Source organism: Papaver somniferum, chromosome 4 (genome assembly GCF_003573695.1).
Source record: "Papaver somniferum cultivar HN1 chromosome 4, ASM357369v1, whole genome shotgun sequence".
Taxonomy (NCBI): Eukaryota; Viridiplantae; Streptophyta; class Magnoliopsida; order Ranunculales; family Papaveraceae; genus Papaver; species Papaver somniferum.
In genome coordinates, this window is record NC_039361.1 from 71,315,597 (window position 1) to 71,337,527 (window position 21,931).

The 21,931-nt window shown below is 37.6% G+C and overlaps 1 pseudogene; it reads right to left on the minus strand.

Annotated features, from left to right (window-relative positions):
• Positions 1-9,999: 9,999 nt before the first annotated feature.
• Positions 10,000-18,719, minus strand: LOC113272676 (annotated as a pseudogene).
• Between the last annotated feature and the right edge of the window lie 3,212 nt (positions 18,720-21,931).

Below are 21,931 nucleotides of genomic sequence, written 5' to 3' on the forward strand. Positions count from 1 at the left end.
ACACTACTATCACACTACCGCCCCTCTGATAAAACACGTCGCCCCTATAATAAGCTTGTTTAGGAAACTCCAGATATTTCAAGACTATATATATATGCACAAGCCCTCTGGGTGTCCCGCGCTTCACAGTTTTGAAGTATGAAGATTATCAACCCTAGCGTACCGATGCCGGATCTCCCAGGTTATATCGTTGACTACATACTATTGAAGTCGCATGCAAAATCAGTATGTAGATTCAGGTGCGTTTGTGATAGACGCATTTATGTGTCTAGTATATATTAATTGTATACATTGTTAGTGCTCGAATTTGTACTTATTTGGTTATTTCATTTATTTGTAGGTGGTTTTGGAAAAATAAGGCTTTGCGGCGAAATTGGCTAAAAATGTGGCATTTGGACCTCCGTTGATAGTGTACCGGAAGCGCCCCAGAAGTGTACCGGAAATACCCCGGAGGAACCCCAAAGAAGTGCGGAAAACATCCCGGAAGAATTGCTAAAGGCACCACTAAGTTGGATAAGGGGCACCCCATTTCAGGGCATGTGCTAAAGGGACTCTCGAACTGGATAAGGGGAGGTCATCTTCATAGTTTCAAACTGAAAAAATGGCGGGAAAATGCATGCAAGAACTGGCAGATTTTGTGTTCGATCTTGGAGTTGTTTTAGAGCGATTCAATGGGTGTATTTGGTATGTATGGACTCTATAAGACATAAGGGGCCTGTTTAAATCGTCTAGACCCATCCAATTGGGCTGGATAAGTCGGAAAAATCACACGAAGTCCAAACAGGGACACGTACTTTCTGTTGAAGTTTCAAAGATTTTTTGAGAGAGTTTTGGGCGAGTCTCACGCTGGATAGACTCTCTATAGTATTATTCAAGTCCTGGGAGAGTCTTGGGGAAATTTTATAGCTAACAAACGCGTACGGGGAGATGACATGAGAGATATTCTCTCAACAGCGCAGAGAAGAGAAAAAAAAAGAAGAAGTCGGATTCACTCGAGATTTTTGGGGGTTTGATAGCTATATAAGTGTTGGTTCGAGTCATAAGAAGGGTTAGAAAGTTTTAGGAGAGAGTTAGGAGGAGTTTAGAGACGAGAAGAAGAAGTTACATGAGGTATTGTTGCTGCTGCTGATGCTGCTCGAGGAGGAAGAAGAAGACGAAGAACAGACTCGCAGAGTCCGTCGCTCTTTGACAGTCTTAAAAGCAGAACAAGTATCGTTCTTATACAGCAGTAAGGGCTTATCGTTTACAGCAGTCTCAAAAACACTTACCCCTTTGTAACAGTGACGCTGTAACACTTATACAGCGTTGCTAATTCCTGTTTCATCTTATATACATCAATAAAAACACCTATTTTAGCCATGAATACATCTTTTGAGTGTGTTTTTGGGATGAGGAGCTAAACCCAATCCCAGGGGTGACAAAGGAAGCCATTCTCACAATAATTATGTGGTAATCTCTATTTTATTAATTTATGCAATATTTTTATATGATTAATTGCATTGGTAAAAATGATTTAAATGGTTTTTATTAATCAATTGTGTTTTCCCTTGATAATGCATGCTTAGTTTTAGACTCTTGATGTATTATACTTGTGATTAACATTTGATTTTTTTTGGAAAATCTTCTTTTGGCAATATTTAGAATCAACCCAATTATTTAAATTGCATAGTAAAAAAATATTAGATCACATAAGTATTGTTGAATGGTGGAATCTTAACTCCTATTTCTCCATAAAATTTTACGTCAGTTTGCTATTTCCCTAAATTTTATTTAAATCTAGAAATTTTGTTACCTTCACAAGTCTGAAAAGAACCTTTTTACCACTATCTCTACAACCATTTGAAAATACATCAAATTTTTGGCGCCGCCGACGCGGACCTGTTTTTAGTTAGCATTTTTTTTAGATTTTTTTTTTAATTTATTTGTTCTTCTTTACGTTTCTGTTTTTTTGTCTTTTTCTTTCAGATTCTTGAAGTTGGAGCGAAAGAAATTTTTTCCAAAGTTTTTGGTGGACATTTAAAGACTTGGAGTAAAAGGCAAAGCAAAAGGAGCAAAAGAAGAAGAATTTTATTTATTTTTTTGATAAAAAGAGAAAAAAAAAAAGAGAGACATTTTTATTTTTGTAATTTTTTTTTTTAGACTTTCTTTTCTTTTTTTTTGTATTTTTTTATGGACTTTGGACATTAATTTTGGGACATTTTTATTTTTATTTTTAAACCCTACGGAAGGGTATCCTTAAATACAAACTGTTTGCAGGGAAGGACGGTGATTACAATATCACCTCGGCCCCTTGGGTTCGCACACGACATAGGAGTCGTGGCCCGAGTCGACAACAACGGTTCATCGCCCGTCTGGTACGGGAGGTAAGTCTAATCGAAACACTCGCGAATCCCATGCAAGCGAGTTATTGTATTCCTTAAGGTGATAATTGTTTGAGGACGAACCGGACTGTTTTTATATTCCTAGTAAAGGGCAAGGCCTGGCCTAAACAAGATAAGGGTTCGGATTTCATCACCACTCCCTTCTTGCCCGTCTTAGGAAAACAAAACCTAACGCGAACCCAAGCTTTAAAATCTGATTAGAAAGAGACCTATAGGGTATCGAGCTTAACAGGACAATCATTCGAAAAATATTGGTTACTCTTTTAAGCACACCTCGAAGTTCTTGACGGTTTCTGCGAGTTGAATGCGTGACTGCGCCGCATTGGATCAGTGAGGTTTTGGGTATCAAAGCTCCACTGAGCTTCCCTCGCCTCGATTCAACTTGCTTTAACTCGGATTGATTCCAGAGGGGTTTGCTTAAATTGTAACGAATTCCCTTTCGAAGGATTAAAAGCTAGTCTAGAAACAATCTAAGTGAGCCATCATGCTTGTTGTTGGTTTGCTGTGGTAAAGTCGAGTCAGCCTGCTGTGTGATTGCTAGAACCTTCTTGTTAGGATTTTTATTTCTTTTTGAATTTTTTTTAGTGTATGCCCGATTTTGTTAATAGGGCTTGGAAAAGAGATATTATAGGTCGATTGATTAGCGAAAAACCTAGTAGTTCTTCTGATTTAAGCAGGGAGCTCGAAGACTCTTCTTTGGAGAGCCCTGTTCTTGGAAACTTCAGTTTTGAGAATTTATCTCTGAGTGACAAAAGTACCCCTAGTACTCCAGTTGTGCCAACGATGGCAACTTTGAAAGATTACATGTTCCCAACTAGGACCAACCGAGCTTCATGCATTAAATTGCCAGCCACTACGGCTAATTTCGAGATAAAACCTAGTATTCTTCAAATGATCCCTATATTCTTAGGAAAAGATGATGAGAACCCTTATTTTCATATTAGGGACTTTGAGGAAATCTGTGGGACAATTAGGATAAAGGACCTTACCGATGAAGTCTTGAAACTTAAGATGTTTCCCTTTTCTTTGAGAGACAAAGCCAAGACCTGGATGAACAACCTACCGTCTGAATCCATAGAAACATGGAAGGAACTTATCGCTGCCTTCTATATGAAATTCTACCCTAAGCATAAAACTGCAGCTGTTAGGCAGAAAATTAGTGTTAGTGTGCAACAAGAGGGAGAGTCTCTTTATAGGTTTTTCAATGATCTCCTATCTCAGTGTCCTCACCATGGATTTGATAATATGAAACTCGTACAGATTATTTATGATGGTTTAGACTATTCGACCAAAGCCATGGTTGAGTCTATGTGCGCTGGTGAGTTCACTAGTAAAAATGTTGATGATGCTTTTACCTTCTTAGGAGCTATCGCTGAAAAATCCCAACAGTGGGAATCTTGTGTTGAACCCCCTAAAAGAATCTTGGTCAATAGAAGTAGAACCAATATGGTAGATACGAGTTTTGCGTCAGATGCTAAGTTTGCTGCTTTGTCCAGAAGGTTAGAAGCTTTGTAAATGGGTCAGTCTAAAAATAGGTCCCTTGTTGAACCTAATAGAGCCTCTCAAGTCTCTAGTTGTGGAATAGAGCCCGATAATTCATTATGGGAAGGTCAGGTTAGTGAAGAACAAGCCCATGCTGTCTATAACAATGCTAGGTATGAGAACCGTCAGAAGTTTGACCCATACTCAGAAACCTACAACCCTGGTTGGAGAAACCATCCTAATTTCTCTTGGTCTAAGGGCCAGAGTCAAGGCCAGTCTAGCAATTCTCAGCCTCCCCCAGGTTTTGGTTTTAAGAACTCTTCAGGTCAAACCCAGTTTCAGAACACTTCCGAGAAAAAGATCTCTACCTTAGAGGAAGCTATCACTATGTTAGTAAGTAACCATGACATGCTATCAAGGAACCACATGAGCTTTCAACAAGAAACTAGGCAGGAATTGAAGAATACTTCCCAGAGTCTTGCCAAGTTAGAACTTCAAGTAGGACAAATATCTAAGTTTATAAGTGAGAGAGAAGATGGAAGGTTCCCTAGTCATACTGATCCTAACCCTAGAGGAGAGAAATCGTACAATCATGTGAATGCTGTCACGACCCTTAGGAGTGGAAAGAAAGTTGATAATAAGGTCGACATACCTGAAAGTGAACATGCTGTAGTTCACCCTTATGAGCCAGAAAATGAGGAGACTGATAGAGTCTCTAAAGAGACCAATGAGGGTCCTGTTGAGCCTGGTTTTGTCCCCAGAGCCCCATTTCCCCGGTTATTGGCACCAACAAAAAATGAATCAAACTTTAATGACATAATGGAGGTTTTTAAGAAAGTTACCATAAACCTTCTGTTACTAGAAGCAATTAGGAAACTACCATATTATTCCAAGTTCCTTAAGGATCTTTGTACACGAAAACGTAAGATTAATGTCCATAAGAAAGCCTTTTTAGCTGGTCAAGTAAGTTCAATTCTTCTGAACCAAACACTCCCTAAGTACAAGGACCCTGGATGCCCTACCATATCTTGTGCAATTGGTAATCACATGGTCGATAAGGCATTACTTGACTTAGGAGCTAGTGTTAACTTACTCCCGTATCATGTATACACCCAGCTAGGTCTTGGTAAGCTGAAACCGACCAACATGACACTACAATTAGCTGATAGGTCTGTCAAAGTCCCTCGTGGTGTCATAGAGGATGTTCTAATTGAGGTTGATAAGTTTGTTTATCCAGTTGATTTTGTTGTTCTAGACACCCAGCCAGTTCAGGACCCAAGTGCTCACGTCCCGGTGATTTTAGGTCGCCCATTCTTAGCCACATCTAATGCTATCATCAATTGTAGGACTGGACTCATGAACATATCCTTTGGTAATATGACCACTGAACTGAATGTTTTTAATGTTACTAGACAACCTTCCAATGATTTAGAGGAAGTGAATATGATTAGCACTTTAGTTCAAATTCAGGATAATTGGGATGACACTTTATTTAATGATTGTTTGGATGCATTTGATGAGACAATCTTACTAAGACAGATAGGTGAACCGACTGTAGAACTACAAGAAGCTCTTGAGCATTTCAAGGACTCCGAAGATTCAGAAATCCAAGCAATAATTAAAGGTTTGACTGAGAGTAGTGAAAACCCTATGTTTGGGGGTAGTAATGATTCTTGTGATAGTCAAGTATCCCCATTGGAAGTCCCTAACTTGGGACTCGAGCCTAGTGAGGTATTCCCTGAGTCTATTCAGACTCCACAACCCGATCTTCCTGATACTGTCCAGGAGAAAATCCATATGTTAGAGGCCCGTTTTTCGGATGAATCTGTTTGTCGAGACACTCATATGAAGCCCAATTGGGTACTCCAGATAAATCCATTTGTCTTGCGAGAAACTTTAGATCAGGTTGTGCTCTTTCTGCTCATTTTTCTGATCTTGACCATTTGTCTCCTATTAGTGGCAGTTCTATTTGGTCTTATGGACCCACAATTGTTTCGACTATTGGTATACGACTTTGGAATGTGACAATTCTTTTAGAGGTATTTGATGTCTAGCTAATGACTATAAATTTAGCATTTACTGGGAGGCTCCCGCGTTCATGTGATACGGTAATATCCTTCCTTATTTCTTTTCCCTCCAGTGGTAATAGTTTCTCCTTGTTCATGTTTTTAGTTTCATCTTTAGAACATTGAGGACAATGTAAGATTTAAGTTTGGGGGTGGGGAAGAAACACTTTTTGTCACCTTTTTGCAATAAATAAACTCCAGAGCCTAGAAATTTATGCGTATTTAGGATTGCACTAACTAATCTAAGTGGATGGAAGAATTTTGGTTGTAGGAGTTGAGGAACCAATCTGATTAGATGGAAACATCTAGAAGAGTCTATTCATAAAAGGACAGAGCTCAGGTGTTAGAAATAACATGATAGTTTCACCATATCTCGTTGAGTCCTTTTCACTTATATTTTTATTCTATTTTGTTTTTAAACAATGTTACTCTAAGTGATTAGGTGGGGCTCACGATTCAATTTGTTACCAATGCTAGGGTGAATTAGAGTGATTGAGATACCAAAAAAAAAAAATGTTGAAAAAAAAATGTTGAAAAAAAAAAAGTTGAAAAAGAAAAAAAGAAAAAAAAAAGAAAAGATAAAGAAATTGAGACCAGACCATTTGACCAAAAGGAATAAATTCAATAAAGTCGACCACTGGTACCCTTGTATATGCCAGTTGTGTTGACCTAGAGTTAGGTTATCGACCACTGGTACCCTTGTATATGCCAGTGTGTTGATATTAGTCAGACTAGTATCTCAATCCATTAGGATAGGTTCATTTTGGCGGAGGCCTTCAGACAGATATGGGAAACGCCGTTCACTTAGTAAACATCAAAACCATCTATGTTTTTCTATATCCATCTCTTAATCTTTCCATGTGATTAGTTTGACTCCGAATATGATGTCCATAATACAACTATCAGAGTAGAGCTCTGTCACTTTATATGAATTTTAGTATGCTTGAGTGCAAACTCATGTACATCAATTGGAATTTCGCATCAGGGTACTTCTTCCTGTAGTCAATAAGTATGCCAACCAAGGAGATTCTTTAGTGCCTTCCAAGGTTCTGCGTAGATAGCTAAGCTCTGGAGTACTAAGGTTTTGTGGGTACACCTATGGTAAACCCCCCGGAGACAACACTCCGCAACTAGGGCCACCTAGTGGTTTAACGGCTTACTGCAGTGCTAAGTGTAGTCATTTTATTTTAGATTAGATTTGCTCGAGGACTAGCAAATAATAAGTTTGGGGGTATTTGATAGACGCATTTATGTGTCTAGTATATATTAATTGTATACATTGTTAGTGCTCGAATTTGTACTTATTTGGTTATTTCATTTATTTGTAGGTGGTTTTGGAAAAATAAGGCTTTGCGGCGAAATTGGCTAAAAATGTGGCATTTGGACCTCCGTTGATAGTGTACCGGAAGCGCCCCAGAAGTGTACCGGAAATACCCCGGAGGAACCCCAAAGAAGTGCGGAAAACATCCCGGAAGAATTGCTAAAGGCACCACTAAGTTGGATAAGGGGCACCCCATTTCAGGGCATGTGCTAAAGGGACTCTCGAACTGGATAAGGGGAGGTCATCTTCATAGTTTCAAACTGAAAAAATGGCGGGAAAATGCATGCAAGAACTGGCAAATTTTGTGTTCGATCTTGGAGCTGTTTTAGAGCGATTCAATGGGTGTATTTGGTATGTATGAACTCTACAAGACATAAGGGGCCTGTTTAAATCGTCTAGACCCAGCCAATTGGGCTGGATAAGTCGGAAAAATCACACGAAGTCCAAACAGGGACACGTACTTTCTATTGAAGTTTCAAAGATTTTTTGAGAGAGTTTTGGGCGAGTCTCACGCTGGATAGACTCTCTATAGTATTATTCAAGTCCTGGGAGAGTCTTGGGGAAATTTTATAGCTAACAAACGCGTACAGGGAGATGACAGGAGAGATATTCTCTCAACAACGCAGAGAAGAGAGAAAAAAGAAGAAGTCGGATTCACTCGAGATTTTTGGGGGTTTGATAGCTATATAAGTGTTGGTTCGAGTCATAAGAAGGGTTAGAAAGTTTTAGGAGAGAGTTAGGAGGAGTTTAGAGACGAGAAGAAGAAGTTACAGGAGGTATTGTTGCTGCTGCTGCTGCTGCTCGAGGAGGAAGAAGAAGACGAAGAACAGACTCGCAGAGTCCGTCGCTCTTTGACAGTCTTAAAAGCAGAACAAGTATCGTTCTTATACAGCAGTAAGGGCTTATCGTTTACAGCAGTCTCAAAAACACTTACCCCTTTGTAACAGTGACGCTGTAACACTTATACAGCGTTGCTAATTCCTGTTTCATCTTATATACATCAATAAAAACACCTATTTTAGCCATGAATACATCTTTTGAGTGTGTTTTTGGGATGAGGAGCTAAACCCAATCCCAGGGGTGACAAAGGAAGCCATTCTCACAATAATTATGTGGTAATCTCTATTTTATTAATTTATGCAATATTTTTATATGATTAATTGCATTGGTAAAAATGATTTAAATGGTTTTTATTAATCAATTGTGTTTTCCCTTGATAATGCATGCTTAGTTTTAGACTCTTGATGCATTATACTTGTGATTAACATTTGATTTTTTCTTGGAAAATCTTCTTTTGGCAATATTTAGAATCAACCCAATTATTTAAATTGCATAGTAAAAAAATATTAGATCACATAAGTATTGTTGAATGGTGGAATCTTAACCCCTATTTCTCCATAAAATTTTACGTCAGTTTGCTATTTCCCTAAATTTTATTTAAATCTAAAAATTTTGTTACCTTCACAAGTCTGAAAAGAACCTTTTTACCACTATCTCTACAACCATTTGAAAATACATCAGTTTGCAAACATCGGTACGAGTTATTCAAAAACCCTGATTTTATGAATAGTCGTCTTAAACACAGCTTTGAAACCGAAAAGTTAAAAGTGTTTTTCAATAGAAAATAATTATGAATTTCGCATGCATGTCATAGAATCCTCATCATTATATACAGCATGTGAAAATAAGTGTTGCGAGTATGTTAAGATTGATTCTCCGTTGGGAGATAATCAAATTGTTGGATCCGATAATGGTTTGATTTTGATGAAAGATGGGATGACAAGGCATTGGCTTTGGAATCCATATAGTAAAGAGTTGAAAAAAATATTAATTCTCCAGAAGCAGAAGCATATGGACCAGCGGGTTATCGAAGTTGGGCATGCGATGTTATAATTGCCATACCGGTGATTACAATATTGTGGTAGCTTCCAACTATGCTTACAGGGGAAATGTTTGTTATGGTTGTAGAATTCAGGTTTATACATCAGAATCGAATTCATGGAAAACCTTTCCCAGACTCTTTCCTTATATGTGTGATGGGGTACGTCAAGTAATATTTGTTCGTGGAGCTTTTCATTGGAGAGGGATGCGACTTCCATCCAAGATATCATGTATTGTTTCTTTTGATATCCATGACGACAATTTCAACGAAGTACCAGTCACCCCACAAATCTTCAATGACTATACTAATAATGTATTGGGTGTTTTAAGAGGGTGCCTTTGCATAATACGATCATACGGTGGTTATACTATTGATTGAATCGTGGACTAAATTGTTCATTTTCCGGATTCCAAAAGGTGTAATGCGCATAGACAATGTGAAAATACTATGGGAATTCAAGAATGGTGAAGTTTTATTCGTAACAACCAGGGGATCCACGTTCTGTTGTTACCAAGATCTGGCATAATGCAAAACGAAAATGGAATATTGAAGCTTATGTTGAGCAGAGTCTTGTGCCATTAAACTCAACCAACGGGAGATCCAAGAACATGCTGCACACAGCAAGATCAAGAAATTTACAACCATTATTTAACATCTTATTGAAGGAATTGGCACTTGTAATTTTGAAAAAGTTGGGCACAACCAATAAGTAAATGTGCAGTTCCATTGGTCCCGGAGACTTCCTCTCCAATATGAGAGTTAGACACCTTGTCTATTATTGAGACCTCAAGTTTGACCCGTGACCAGATTTGAACAAAAGTATCCTTCCCACACCTGTCTGCCTTTCATGGCATGATTCACATTTCATTCTCAAAAACTTTGTAACCGATTTCACTATATGAATATGACAATGAGTTACAAATCATAATACATATTCCCGTTGTAAGGGCTTCTATCATAATTGCAAAGCAAAAATATACAAAACGGAAGAAGTTATAGATAATGGTGTGATACTCAACATTTTACTCAGCTTCGTCTTGATTTTCTTGGTTGCTTACTGTAACAGTATCTGTCGCCCGAGAATAATCACTACCAGGCACGTCAATCATTAATAAATCATCTTCATCTTCCTTGTTTCTGGTTTCTATGTCATCTTGTTCCTGAACACAAACACACAATTTATGAGCTTACAGCTGAGCAAGGAAATCAATCTCTTCTACCCAAATTCTTAACTCATTATTTCTTTCTAACTTTTACCTTCGAATTATGCTCCCTGCTACTACCAAGTTTGAGGCCTTTTAAGATATCTCTGACTCGATCTTTACCCCTCTTGTTCCTTAAGCGACGTTCTTTCGATTGAGCTTTGGTAACGTCCGAATGACAAGCCACGCATAAAGTTCTCATGTTATCAAGATTACACTCCCCTAACCAAAAAATAAAAGTTTAAAAGTATCAGACATTTTGTCATTCCAGTTTATTTGTTCAGGTTACACAGTTAACTCTTAATTCAACCCAGTACAAATTTGAGTGGTTATGTTTAAAGTCCAGATCTGAGTTGGTAAACTTAACTAATATACCAAGAATAATCTTTAACATTGAGCTCATATTAGCGTTTCATACCTCCTCCTCGGTAAACAGGTATTATGTGGTCTGCATGCCATGCATTGCCTTCTCTTGGGTAATTGATAAGTTTATCAAGTCTGCATGCAAAACACAAAATGATAAATCTTTCAACTCATGACTGTAAGTTGTTAACAAGAAATTCTGGAAAATGTGCAGTTATGTTACTTCGGCCTTACAAAAAATACTTACAGTTTCTTACTTCTTGCCAAATTTGGAGCTACCTTCTCCACATGTTCTCTTCCCCGTGCAACATATCTTAATGGCCTTATGTAATTCACAAGTTCATGGCAGTCCAACTTGCAAGCAACACAAACACCATGTTCCATTTTAAAAAGTTCCTGGAATGCGGAGGGGTTTACTCTATAGATGTAATATAAAGCATAAAAGATGCAGAAATGAAATTTATGTAGACATAGTCGGAAAGATTAATCCTTGATCTGAGTTTGGAATCTTCAGATATAAAAAGAGCAAGTACAAGTACTTTGACTGCAATTGAAATGGTTCACTTCCTAACCTCCCGTAGTGATCCTTGGCTAGTTTTTACGCGATATTCTTGAAAGCATGCCATTTCACAGAACAAATCTTCGAAATATTCAGGTGTCTTTGAAAGTTTCCCCCTGCAAAAAGATGTCAATTCAATATGATGCAAACAATATTTCTGAGCAACTACCAAAAGCAACTTACTTGCAAGGTTTCTGACATAGTTTACAAAGTGGTTCACCCGTAACAGTCCACCCCTGTGTGTACTCTTTCTCTTTTTTGCGGCCCCTACATAAAGAAATCTTCTTCCACGAAGCATTTGCTGGCAGTGGCTGGCTTATTTCACTCAAAGGTGTATTACGTTGTTTACTTCCACCTTTCAGCAGACCCTGCGGCATTAAATCATTAGCCTAGCAAGAAAAGAGAAAAAAACTTTTTTTTCCCCTTTGACTCATTAGATTCGTACCTCACTTCCATGGTTAATGCTTTCTTTAAGATACCACAGCTCAGAAGTTAAAGGAAGTTGCAGGGGCTTCCTAAGCAATTTCTTTTGATCGACGGGTCTTAGACCATTCCGCTCCTTCATGAATGCCTGAAGAATATTCTGCCATGCTTCGTTTTCCATCATAAACTTTCCATCTGTTTTCTTGTTTATATCAGCAGCAGAAAAGTTCAGTGAATCTATTTCCTCCGGGCGGAAATTTTTGCACAATATATTGGATCCTTCCAATATATTGGCTTATCTGCAAAGTCAGATGAAACTTATAATGATTTACCCAATATAGAAAGTTGCTTCAACAATGTTCTTGGTCAATTAGCAAGTTCCAACTACAGGAGATCTAGTACTTACTCCCCCAAAGGCAGAAAAAAGAAAAAAGGAAAAAGAAAGAAAGAGATCAGGGTCTTATTCCTACCTCGAACCTCAGATCTCCTGCTTGGAGAGAATAACATTCATCTGCATTAGCCAATGCAGCTGGTTCATCTTCATCGCTTTCAGATGTCTCCTTGTGTGATTTGCTGGCTTCCATTTGTTTTTGCACCTTAGTACATTCAAAAATGGTTGTCTCTGCACTACGGTCTGATATCCCTTCAACTGCGACGGCTTCTAATCCATCCACTTTCACGATTGTGTTGTCCATTTTACAAACAAAATTTGTTTCCAGAATTCCAGTGTGCATAGCTTCAGATATAGGTTGTACCATCTATGTGAACGTTCAAAAGGTAAGGGGGGTAACTCACAAAACTCTCGACCTTAAAAATGAAAAAGAAAAACAAAAGTCCAAATCTACCTCAACAGTGGGAGAACATGATTGCTTTGAACTATTTCTATCGTCTTTGGCGCACTTATATAATGTATACTTGGTCTTCTCAGATGCATCTTCATTCATTCCAACAGGTTGCCTTGCCCAGCTTACAGCAGTCTCACGAGAGATTGAATGGTCAACTTTAAATAGTTCATCGCAATTATGGTTCTCGCTTGATCCATTTTCACTAGTGACTTCAGAAACAAGGTTCAGACATGATCTAGTATATGAATCTTCAGCATCATTTCCGTCTAAGTAAATCGAGCAACATCTGATTCAAAATCTAGATCAGAAAATTTATGCACCTGCCAATCAATCAAGTAGAATTTCTGATTAGAAACTGAACCTTTTTTGTCTGAAGAGAATCAGCGTGAAACAAAAAAACATTGGAAAGGAATGAGGCATTTTTCCTTCACTTTATTCATGAATTCATGCTGCCTACAAAAATATTTAATGCTTTCCACTAGTCAGAAGATACATGTAATGAGAACCTAGAGTTAATAATCTCAACCCTCAAACAATAAGCCAAGAAAGGTATTTTACCTCAATTTCTTGAACGGAATCGTACTTCCCATTCATAACAGATGAAACCCTGCACAGAGTCTTGTTAAGATTTTGATTCATCTGACGTATCCTGGAAAAATTATCCCATTTAGATGAAGGAGTAAAATAGAATAGATAAATATTAGTCAAAGCTGTGTCAAGCACCTTCGCGCAAAATATGTATATGTTGACAGCATTGGTTTGCCCTCGCCTATGAGCTCTATCCTCGGCCTTGGGAGTACGGAAACAAAAGTAAAAGAGCTTGGATAAGTTAAAAAGTTCGAAAAATGCAAAAGAAAAGGAGGAACTTGACTGCCTAATTTTGTAAGGCTTGCCAACACGATATATGGATGCACAGATAAGTACTAATTATGTACTTTAAAATGAGAATCATATGGGATGTTGTAGAAGTTTTGTTCAGACATTCACTGCGCAAGTGAGGTACGCACTCTGATTGAACTTCAGTTCTTTTTTTGCTCATATTTACTTGGACCAGATGTAACAAGGTTTCAGATTATAAAACCTGAAGCATATCCGATGAGGTCATAGGCAGCTCCAAGAAGATAACATTTCTTGCTGATGAAAAATCTAGCCCAACTCCTCCAGCAGTAATTCCAATTATTGCAACCTTAACCTGATATGCAGAAGATAAATTAATCTTCAAATTTTACTGAGGATTCTATATGGAGAATTCCAATCTGCTTCAGAAGTTCCCATGGCAATAATATCCTAATACACAAAACCAAATAAATTTTGTAAAAGAAACATGATTTTAAGCTCTGCTGATGATCGGAATGCTTGTACAGCTGATTGTCTATCTCTAGCAAGTGTGTGCCCATCAATCCTGACAAATCCAATTCCTTTCTCACATACGATCTCCTGAAGAGTTGCAGCGTTGAAATTCAACTTAGAAGTAACTCGTGAAAGAATGAAAACTCCATGTTGGCTTCCAAGATAAATCCATAATTAGGAGAGATGTAATCCAGAAAAAAACAGGCACAAAATAAACTAATCAACCCGTAACAGAAAGGTGATAACCCTCCTCCAATTTGTGCTTTCTGTCTTATACAAGAAGATAACAGGTAACTTAAGCTTATTTACCTGTGCTCCGTCAAGCACCTTCAAGTGATGAGCAAAAACTAACATTTTCTGAGAACCGGTATTAACATCTATATCTGTTGAGCTGTCAGACTCTGCAACAATGGGATGGATAGAAAGCCATTCGCGGAACCCAGAAAGCTTTGCTATTCCAAGTTGCTGATTAGAAAGCAACCTTGAACTCTTACGACGATCTTTTTTATCTGCAATGACGAAACCAGTATGATCTGATGATTATGAACGGAATTTGTTTTAGACAACAGTTTTTCCACTCTGCATTCAACAACATTTGGATTTACCACTGTAGTCACTGGATATCTCTGGAGGCTCTTCTTCTTCATCATCAGTTTCAGAAGTGCAATCATTCACAGGATCATTTTGTTGATCAATTTCCGTGGAACTGATGTTATCCCTCCTTGTAGCAACAAATGCTGAGTCGATATCAGCTCTGCTTAACTTCAATCTGATGACTTGCCGACGTTTGGGAGGTAATTGTGGCAACAAATGCTCCTTCAAACGCCTTATCTATCATAAGCAAAAAATCAACTCCAAATTACAAAAATGTGCCACCATTGATAAGAGAAAGATTTCAATATAACATCAAGCTCATTTCCACAAAGACGAGAAAAGAACGAGGAATCAAAGGCTCAATTCTAGAATTGTCACCACAACTTGATCCAAAAGTCCAACAGGATCCCTTAAACAACTTATAAGATTTAGAGAACATTTACTTCCAATTTCCAAGATGCATAAATAAATAAATACCAGTTAGTTGCAAAGTAAGGAGAAAGGGCAGACCATGACAGTTTGCTTTAGTAGCACTTTTAACTCCTCCAAGCGAATACCTTGCGAATAATCCTGCAGAAATGAAACAATGCATTGTTTCTACAATATCAAACATAAGAAATGCTGGAGAAAAAGGTGCTAATCTCCATTAGCAACGACCAATCTTGTCATGTTATGTTACAGATTAACTAGGGATATCAAAAGGCAGCAAAACGGGTACAAAATAATAGTAGCAATTTACTGCTGCCTGCCATGAGGACATGTAACTAACATTTAACTTATTTAACACACTTCCGATGCTCACCCCTAAGGCTAAATCTAGTGGTTCTTCAAGTCAAGCTTTTTTGGAAACCGTGGCCTAAGTCTTCCTTCAAGCTGTGGTTCAAGAGGAAGCTTAAATGAAAGCTTGAAGGAAAACAAAAAACGTGAAATAGTTTCGCGTAAAAGAATTATGCTTTTGCACTAACCATTTAGCCCAAATGATTTCATCCATTTGATTGATTAAGTGGTTGGCCCACTATTGGAGATAAGGGTTGAAATTATTTGCACTAAACGATTTAGCGCATATGGGCGTAATGATTTCACGCTTTCATCTCCAACCTACCAAAACCATTGAACTCATCCCCCTCTTTAAGCTGACGTGGAGCTTGACTTGAATGCGCATCTTAAAGCTCCACTAGACTCAGCATAACTGAAACAATGCAGTGTTGACACTGGCTAACTTTTCTTCTTCTGTTTTTTTATTTATTTTTAATTTATTAATTATCATACGCAGATTCGACTTGAAGAGATAAAATGTAGCAAAGATAATATGACTTTGCCCGAAAGAGATGCCTGGAAAATCCTTCCTTGAGGATCATAACGAGATTTTACAGCACAGTATTTCTTTGCAAAATCATATTTGTCCTTCCCCAATAAACAAGGCCTGGGGAAAGTGTACACATCAGCAAGAAAATATAAAGAACTTTCACAATTACTAGAGTGAAGCCCCAGATATTACTACTTACCACAATATATTTATTTGGTTAAAAATGTCGAAGGGCCTGTAATCAGCTAGGTGAAAACAGAAAACCAACCGTTAAATGAATCAATTAGTACAAAAATTCCAGCAGAATAAATTGAGATTCAATAATATATAGATGTTAGTCAAGGTATTCCTATAGGTAGAAAATGCATCAGCAATATAGTCATTAATGCATGATAACCATCAACGTTTAACATTAAGAGTCATTGGCAGTTGCTAAGCTAATGTTAATCAGAGTGAAGTACGCCACGGTATCAAACAGTTAAACAAGGCAAATGTTTTAATTATTACAGAAGAGCCCATACTGAGTAAAGTAAAATAAGGGAATACCCTTGATATGTTGCAAAAACATTCATAAAATGGTAAAGAAGGGCCAAAAAATAACTCTAGTTACCCCAAAAGTTCCCCAATTTTTTCCTTGTTAGTAAAAGCACAAGTAAGTAGGAATGGAGACAGATGCTAAAATGCATGGGCAATCAATAGAACACTGATAAAAGTACAAACAACTATCTTGTTCATAGTTATCCTTCAGAAATAAGAAGCAAGAGATTATGACCACAACCTAGACAGAGAAGGCGTGCCAGAGAGCAGAACATTGTGTTTGACTTTCATTGCGACATCGAGAGCAGCTTGTATCTGAGGGAGAGACCAAAAGTAAAGCATGTAAATGATGCAGATTGGAAACCCGAATCAGAAGAGATTCAATCATATCTAAAGCTCCACATTTATCTTTATAAACTATTTGATTTGACTACTTAAAGTAAAAGAATAAAATAAGGGACGTTCACCATCTATACCTCGTACGGTTCTGCTGTCTTTTTAGAAGACCGTAGATGATGAGATTCATCAATAATCAGAAGAGACCATTCTTGTTCTAGGATACTCTTCCGCAGAATGTTAAGCATTCTATATGAAATAACAACGATCCTCGGAAATCTTTGTAAACGAACAGGATTATCTTGATGACCAAAGACTGAAAACAGTTCAAAAGAAATAGAAAAGGTAAAAAAACTTACTTTTTCCAGTGAAAATAGAGGACAAAGCACTGGTTATCATCGGCATCATTTTTTATAGTAAAGATCATGCATTAGTACACTGGAACCTTCCATACCATATAGAAGTATAAAATTATTTAATCCAAAAGCTTAGAAAAGAGAAAATATAAATTACAACAAAACAATTTCTACTGCAACCACAACCCCCAAAATTTCAATGAACAGTCAGTAAATAATATTAAGAGGGCTAGCAGAAACACCAGAGTGGCTGGGGGACCTAACTTGAGCAACACATTTGAACATTGAGAGACATATTAAGCTGCAGTTGAGGAGTCAAGAAACAATGCATTACAGTGTCGCTCTCAGAAAAGGATCACCATTTTAAAATCCTATCTGATACGTATGACTTGTCCGACAACAGCTTTCTGGTTCTCATACGTTTTCTATGTTTCTAGTGGTATATCTATGTTCCACAGTACAAACCCAACTCAGCACCAACAGTGACATACTAAAAAACAAACATAAATAGCATGATATACATTTTATGACATGGCTCTAAACAAAGCAAAATCGCTGCAAATTCTGTACCAAGATGGATATCAGTCGGTGAAAAAAAAGGAAGCCAGCGCTCTAGTTCTTCTGCCCATGAGAACCGCAAAATAGCTGGACACACAACAAGAATAGGGCCTTCATCTATAAAACAGCATGCAATTGCAATTGCCAGACAACAACAGAATATGTACATTATTAGATATAAAATAGGCAACAGTACACTGTAAGACAATAACTAGAAAATCCACAACCTGTAGAGTTTTCCCCAGACCCATTTCATCCGCTATGAGACAGCGTCCACCTCTTCGCAAACCAAACCTTACACCATCAACTTGAAATGGTAGAAGAGCATCGTATAAGACTCTAGGCAGTTTCTCAATCAACCCATCAACTTCATCATCAGACAAATGTTCTGGACTCCGGGACGCAATAATCAAGAAATTTCTGCATAACACTAAGGGTTGTATATGGAATCTCTTGCAATTCAATTCCTTTAGACTTCTTTAAACATTTCAACACCATTTCATAATCCCCTAGCTTATAAACAGAAGCCTTTCCTCCACTATGGTTTTGAGTATAATGTGACGGCATGACCTATTAACAAAAAGAATCCATATTCATATACAAATCTCACAGTCTTGAAAAACCCACACTTAATTTACACTATAATTACACAAAATAGAGAAAAGTACTCACAAATGCAAGCAAATCACCGAGTCTCCTTAAGCACTCAGCTTTCCCTGGATAAATAAAGTTCTGCAGCGGTTCAGGCGTGATGGCAAATGAATCAGGAGAACAAATTTCAAGTCTAACCTGAAATCTTTCAGGGGGTTTTGGTAATGCATTTGGTTTTTGGCATTTGTATAACCTAAATGCATCTTCTCTGATTGATGATAAAGCTTTACGCTTCTCAAGAGCAGCTAACCGGTTCGCTTCTGCTCTCTTCCTTTGTTCTTCTGTGATTTCCATGGATTCATAGAAGAAGAAAAAAATTGGGTTTTTAAATTGAGATTGGTTAGATTGGTTCTAAAAGTGGTTTTGGGGTTTTGGTGAATTAGGTCAGAGGAATCGGATCAGAAAGGGGATAGAGAGACTTTCAAAGGTACGTCAGGCGGGAAGGGATTGCTCAGGATCGTATCAAGATTCTATTTTTCCTATGGAAAAGGCCTGGGTAGGCGCCTAGGGCGTTCGCAGTGGCAGCCTGAAAACCTTCTTTGGATCTGCCCAAGATCTTTAACCTAACTCTCTGGGGTCGCCTGCTTTGGGTTTGTCGCATTTCACATAACAGGCTTGTACAGTTGTACGGTCCTGGATATGGGTGCTCGAAACTTATGGACTGACCGGAAAAACATGCGACCTTTTGGGTGTTGAAGATCATGTTCTCAATTATGTGACTTTTGATTGTCTAGGCTTAGTATGTCGCTGTCGGCTCATGGTTTTGTTCCGGTCCAGCGGTCAAATACTAATAGCTTGTTTTGGATACATGAAACAGAAGTCAGAAGCAAAATCACAAAAAGATAAAATTTTTGTTTTTATAAGTTACTCTGAAATTATATACCCAAACTAACTTTTATTTTTTTTTTCTTCCATAAATCAAAAAACAAATTCTGAATAACATCCACACAGATTATAAATGTCTTGGCTCTTGAGACCAGTTAATGGTTTGAACGAGAATTTCTGGGGTTGAGTAGCCAAAATCGAAATCTTGGCTTCCTGTTGTTTCGGTTTAGGACTTTGTCCTTGACTCATGCGAACTTCGGACCTCTATCTAACGCCCAGGGACATTTATTGGCCACATTTATTTGATTTATAATTTTAGAAACTAGGAAGCAAGAGACGAAACTTTTAGTGCATTACATGCTAACCCTTTCAGGCGCGTATAAACCTTCTTGTCGCGTCTATCCCTTTCAGGCGTCAGAGGAGAAGAAGGTGATGTAACTTCTGGAAATCCGCATTAATGATCACCGTAAGTAAAACAATCAGAAACTCCTAACCCTCTTAATCTCTAACTGATACTAGGCTGATGATTTGGAATAGGGGGATGAGAGAAAGATAAAGTCGAGATAGCCCTCCACTCCAATAATCATGATGCACCACCAGTGCACCAACAACAACACTTACCTGAAAACCCTCATAAACAGTACCCAACAGTTGAATCCACTCTATGGTATAAGTAGGATCTTCATAGAAAGGGCTAGAACTATTATTATTCATAATGAATCTCTAGAGAGGGGAGTTGAGAGTATTTGAACCATACTCTCACCTCTCTCAACATTACTCTCACTTCTATTACCATCATCTACGGACATAATGAAAAAATTTATAAGTTATATATCTTATATCTTCTGTTCTATGTTGACTTTGGATCCCTAAATTACATTATAAATATGTTGAGGGACTCCTTTCCTGTCATTGGTTATATCAACTGTATTTATGATAGGGAGATAAATCGATTCAATAATATTAATGCTACCTAAATCCAATTAACCTTATCCTTCAATTTCAATCCAATGAGTACACAACAATTTCAGTTTCTCAACGATGATAATACATAAAATCTTGGAAAATCTCAGAATTGGATTCAGGATCGGAACAACCTAAACCGGAAAGTTGAACTGGTAAACTTTGGGACCCAGAGACATATGGCCCATACAACGGTTTAATACTAACGTATAATCAACGTCTCTTTGATCTTTCACGTGTCCACACCCAATATTTCGTTAGGAAATCTGTATCGACTAACTCCAATATTATCCCAAGAGATTCAACTAGACAGTCAGACTCAATCAAGAAAAATATATCCAAGAGTTATATCTCTGTTTCTCAATGTAATCAGCAAATCAAACAGATAGGAATCCGTGACCCTGATTATTATGAGAAATAACTTGAACGGTACCAAAGACCAATGTTCAAGTGTCAATAATTTCAATCAACAACCAAAGGTTGGATTTACCAATTGATTGAACTACGCACACCCTGTGATATTTCAATTATATATAAAATATAATGCGGAAAAGAAATAACACAGACACCAGAATTTTTGTTAACGAGGGAACCGCAAATGCAAAAAAAACCTGGGACCTAGTCCAGATTTGAATACCACACTATATTAAGACGCTACAGACTCTAGCCTATTACAAGTTACCTTCGGACTGGAATGTAGTTGAGATCTAACCAATCTCACACCAATCAAGGTACAATCGCGTTCCTTACGCCTCTGAATCCCAATAGGACTCTACGCACTTGATTCCCTTAGCTGATCTCACCCACAACTAAGAGTTTCTACGACCCAAAGTAGAAAACTTGATAAACAAATCTGTCTCCCGCAAAGTCTATTCTGATAGATAAATCTATCTCCCACATAAATACCTACGAAGTTTTTGTTCATTCTTTTGATAAATCAAGGTTGTTAGAGAATAGATCGGTTGAACCCACCAAGCGTTGGTATGTCAAGTTTGGTTGTCATATTTTAGTGAACAAAAACTCATTTAAAGAGTCGCTTGATTATTTACTTGAGTCAACTTCGTATAGGTTAGCTTGAAAGTATTAGGATATGAGACATTACAAGTATCACGTGAAAACTTGAAGAATGTGAAGAAGTAAGAAGATACAACGACAACATCATCCTTCCACTTGAGGTTAGTAATATTTGACTTGAACTGTTTCATTCCCTAACGTATCTTTCAAGTCGTGCATATTGAAAACATAACTGCGAAGCCATGAATGATTATACTCTAGTTATATATAGTATTAAGGAACACAATATGAAGTATAACGCTTATCTTTTGAACTTCGTATATAAGACATCGACATAATCGTTTGAATGCTATTGTGATTATGTATGGGTATGAGGTGAAGATTTCATCCTAGGAAACAATATTTTACATTCGCTTAGAGGAAGTACATTCATAAACTTGTTTTGTGAATTGAAAGGGAAATCGTTAGGCTTATTGGTATTTGTTATTCATTGCAAATATTTTGAATTACCAATATGTGTGTTTAGTATAACCGCTCATGACTTGCTTATGTTCTTGGTAAAACTATTTACAAGGCCTGACTTTTGTATTGGTATGACTTTTATTAGTGAAACCGATCTTAAGTAAAAACCTGAGATGGTATGATCGGTTTGTTGTAATTGGTATGACCAACTCTAGGAAAAGGGGAACTGATCCTAGTAAGAGGCGCAACCGAGAACAAAAGGTGAATCGATCCTTGTAAGAGGTGCAACAAGTTTCTAGTTATTGGGAACCGATCCTATGAACATGTGCAACACGTTTTTAGTTATTGGGAACCGATCCTATGGACATGTGCACTAAATACAAGTTAGATACCATATATATGTGGGAACCGATCCTAGTACCTAGTCAACCAACTTTTGGTAACTAGCGTGACTA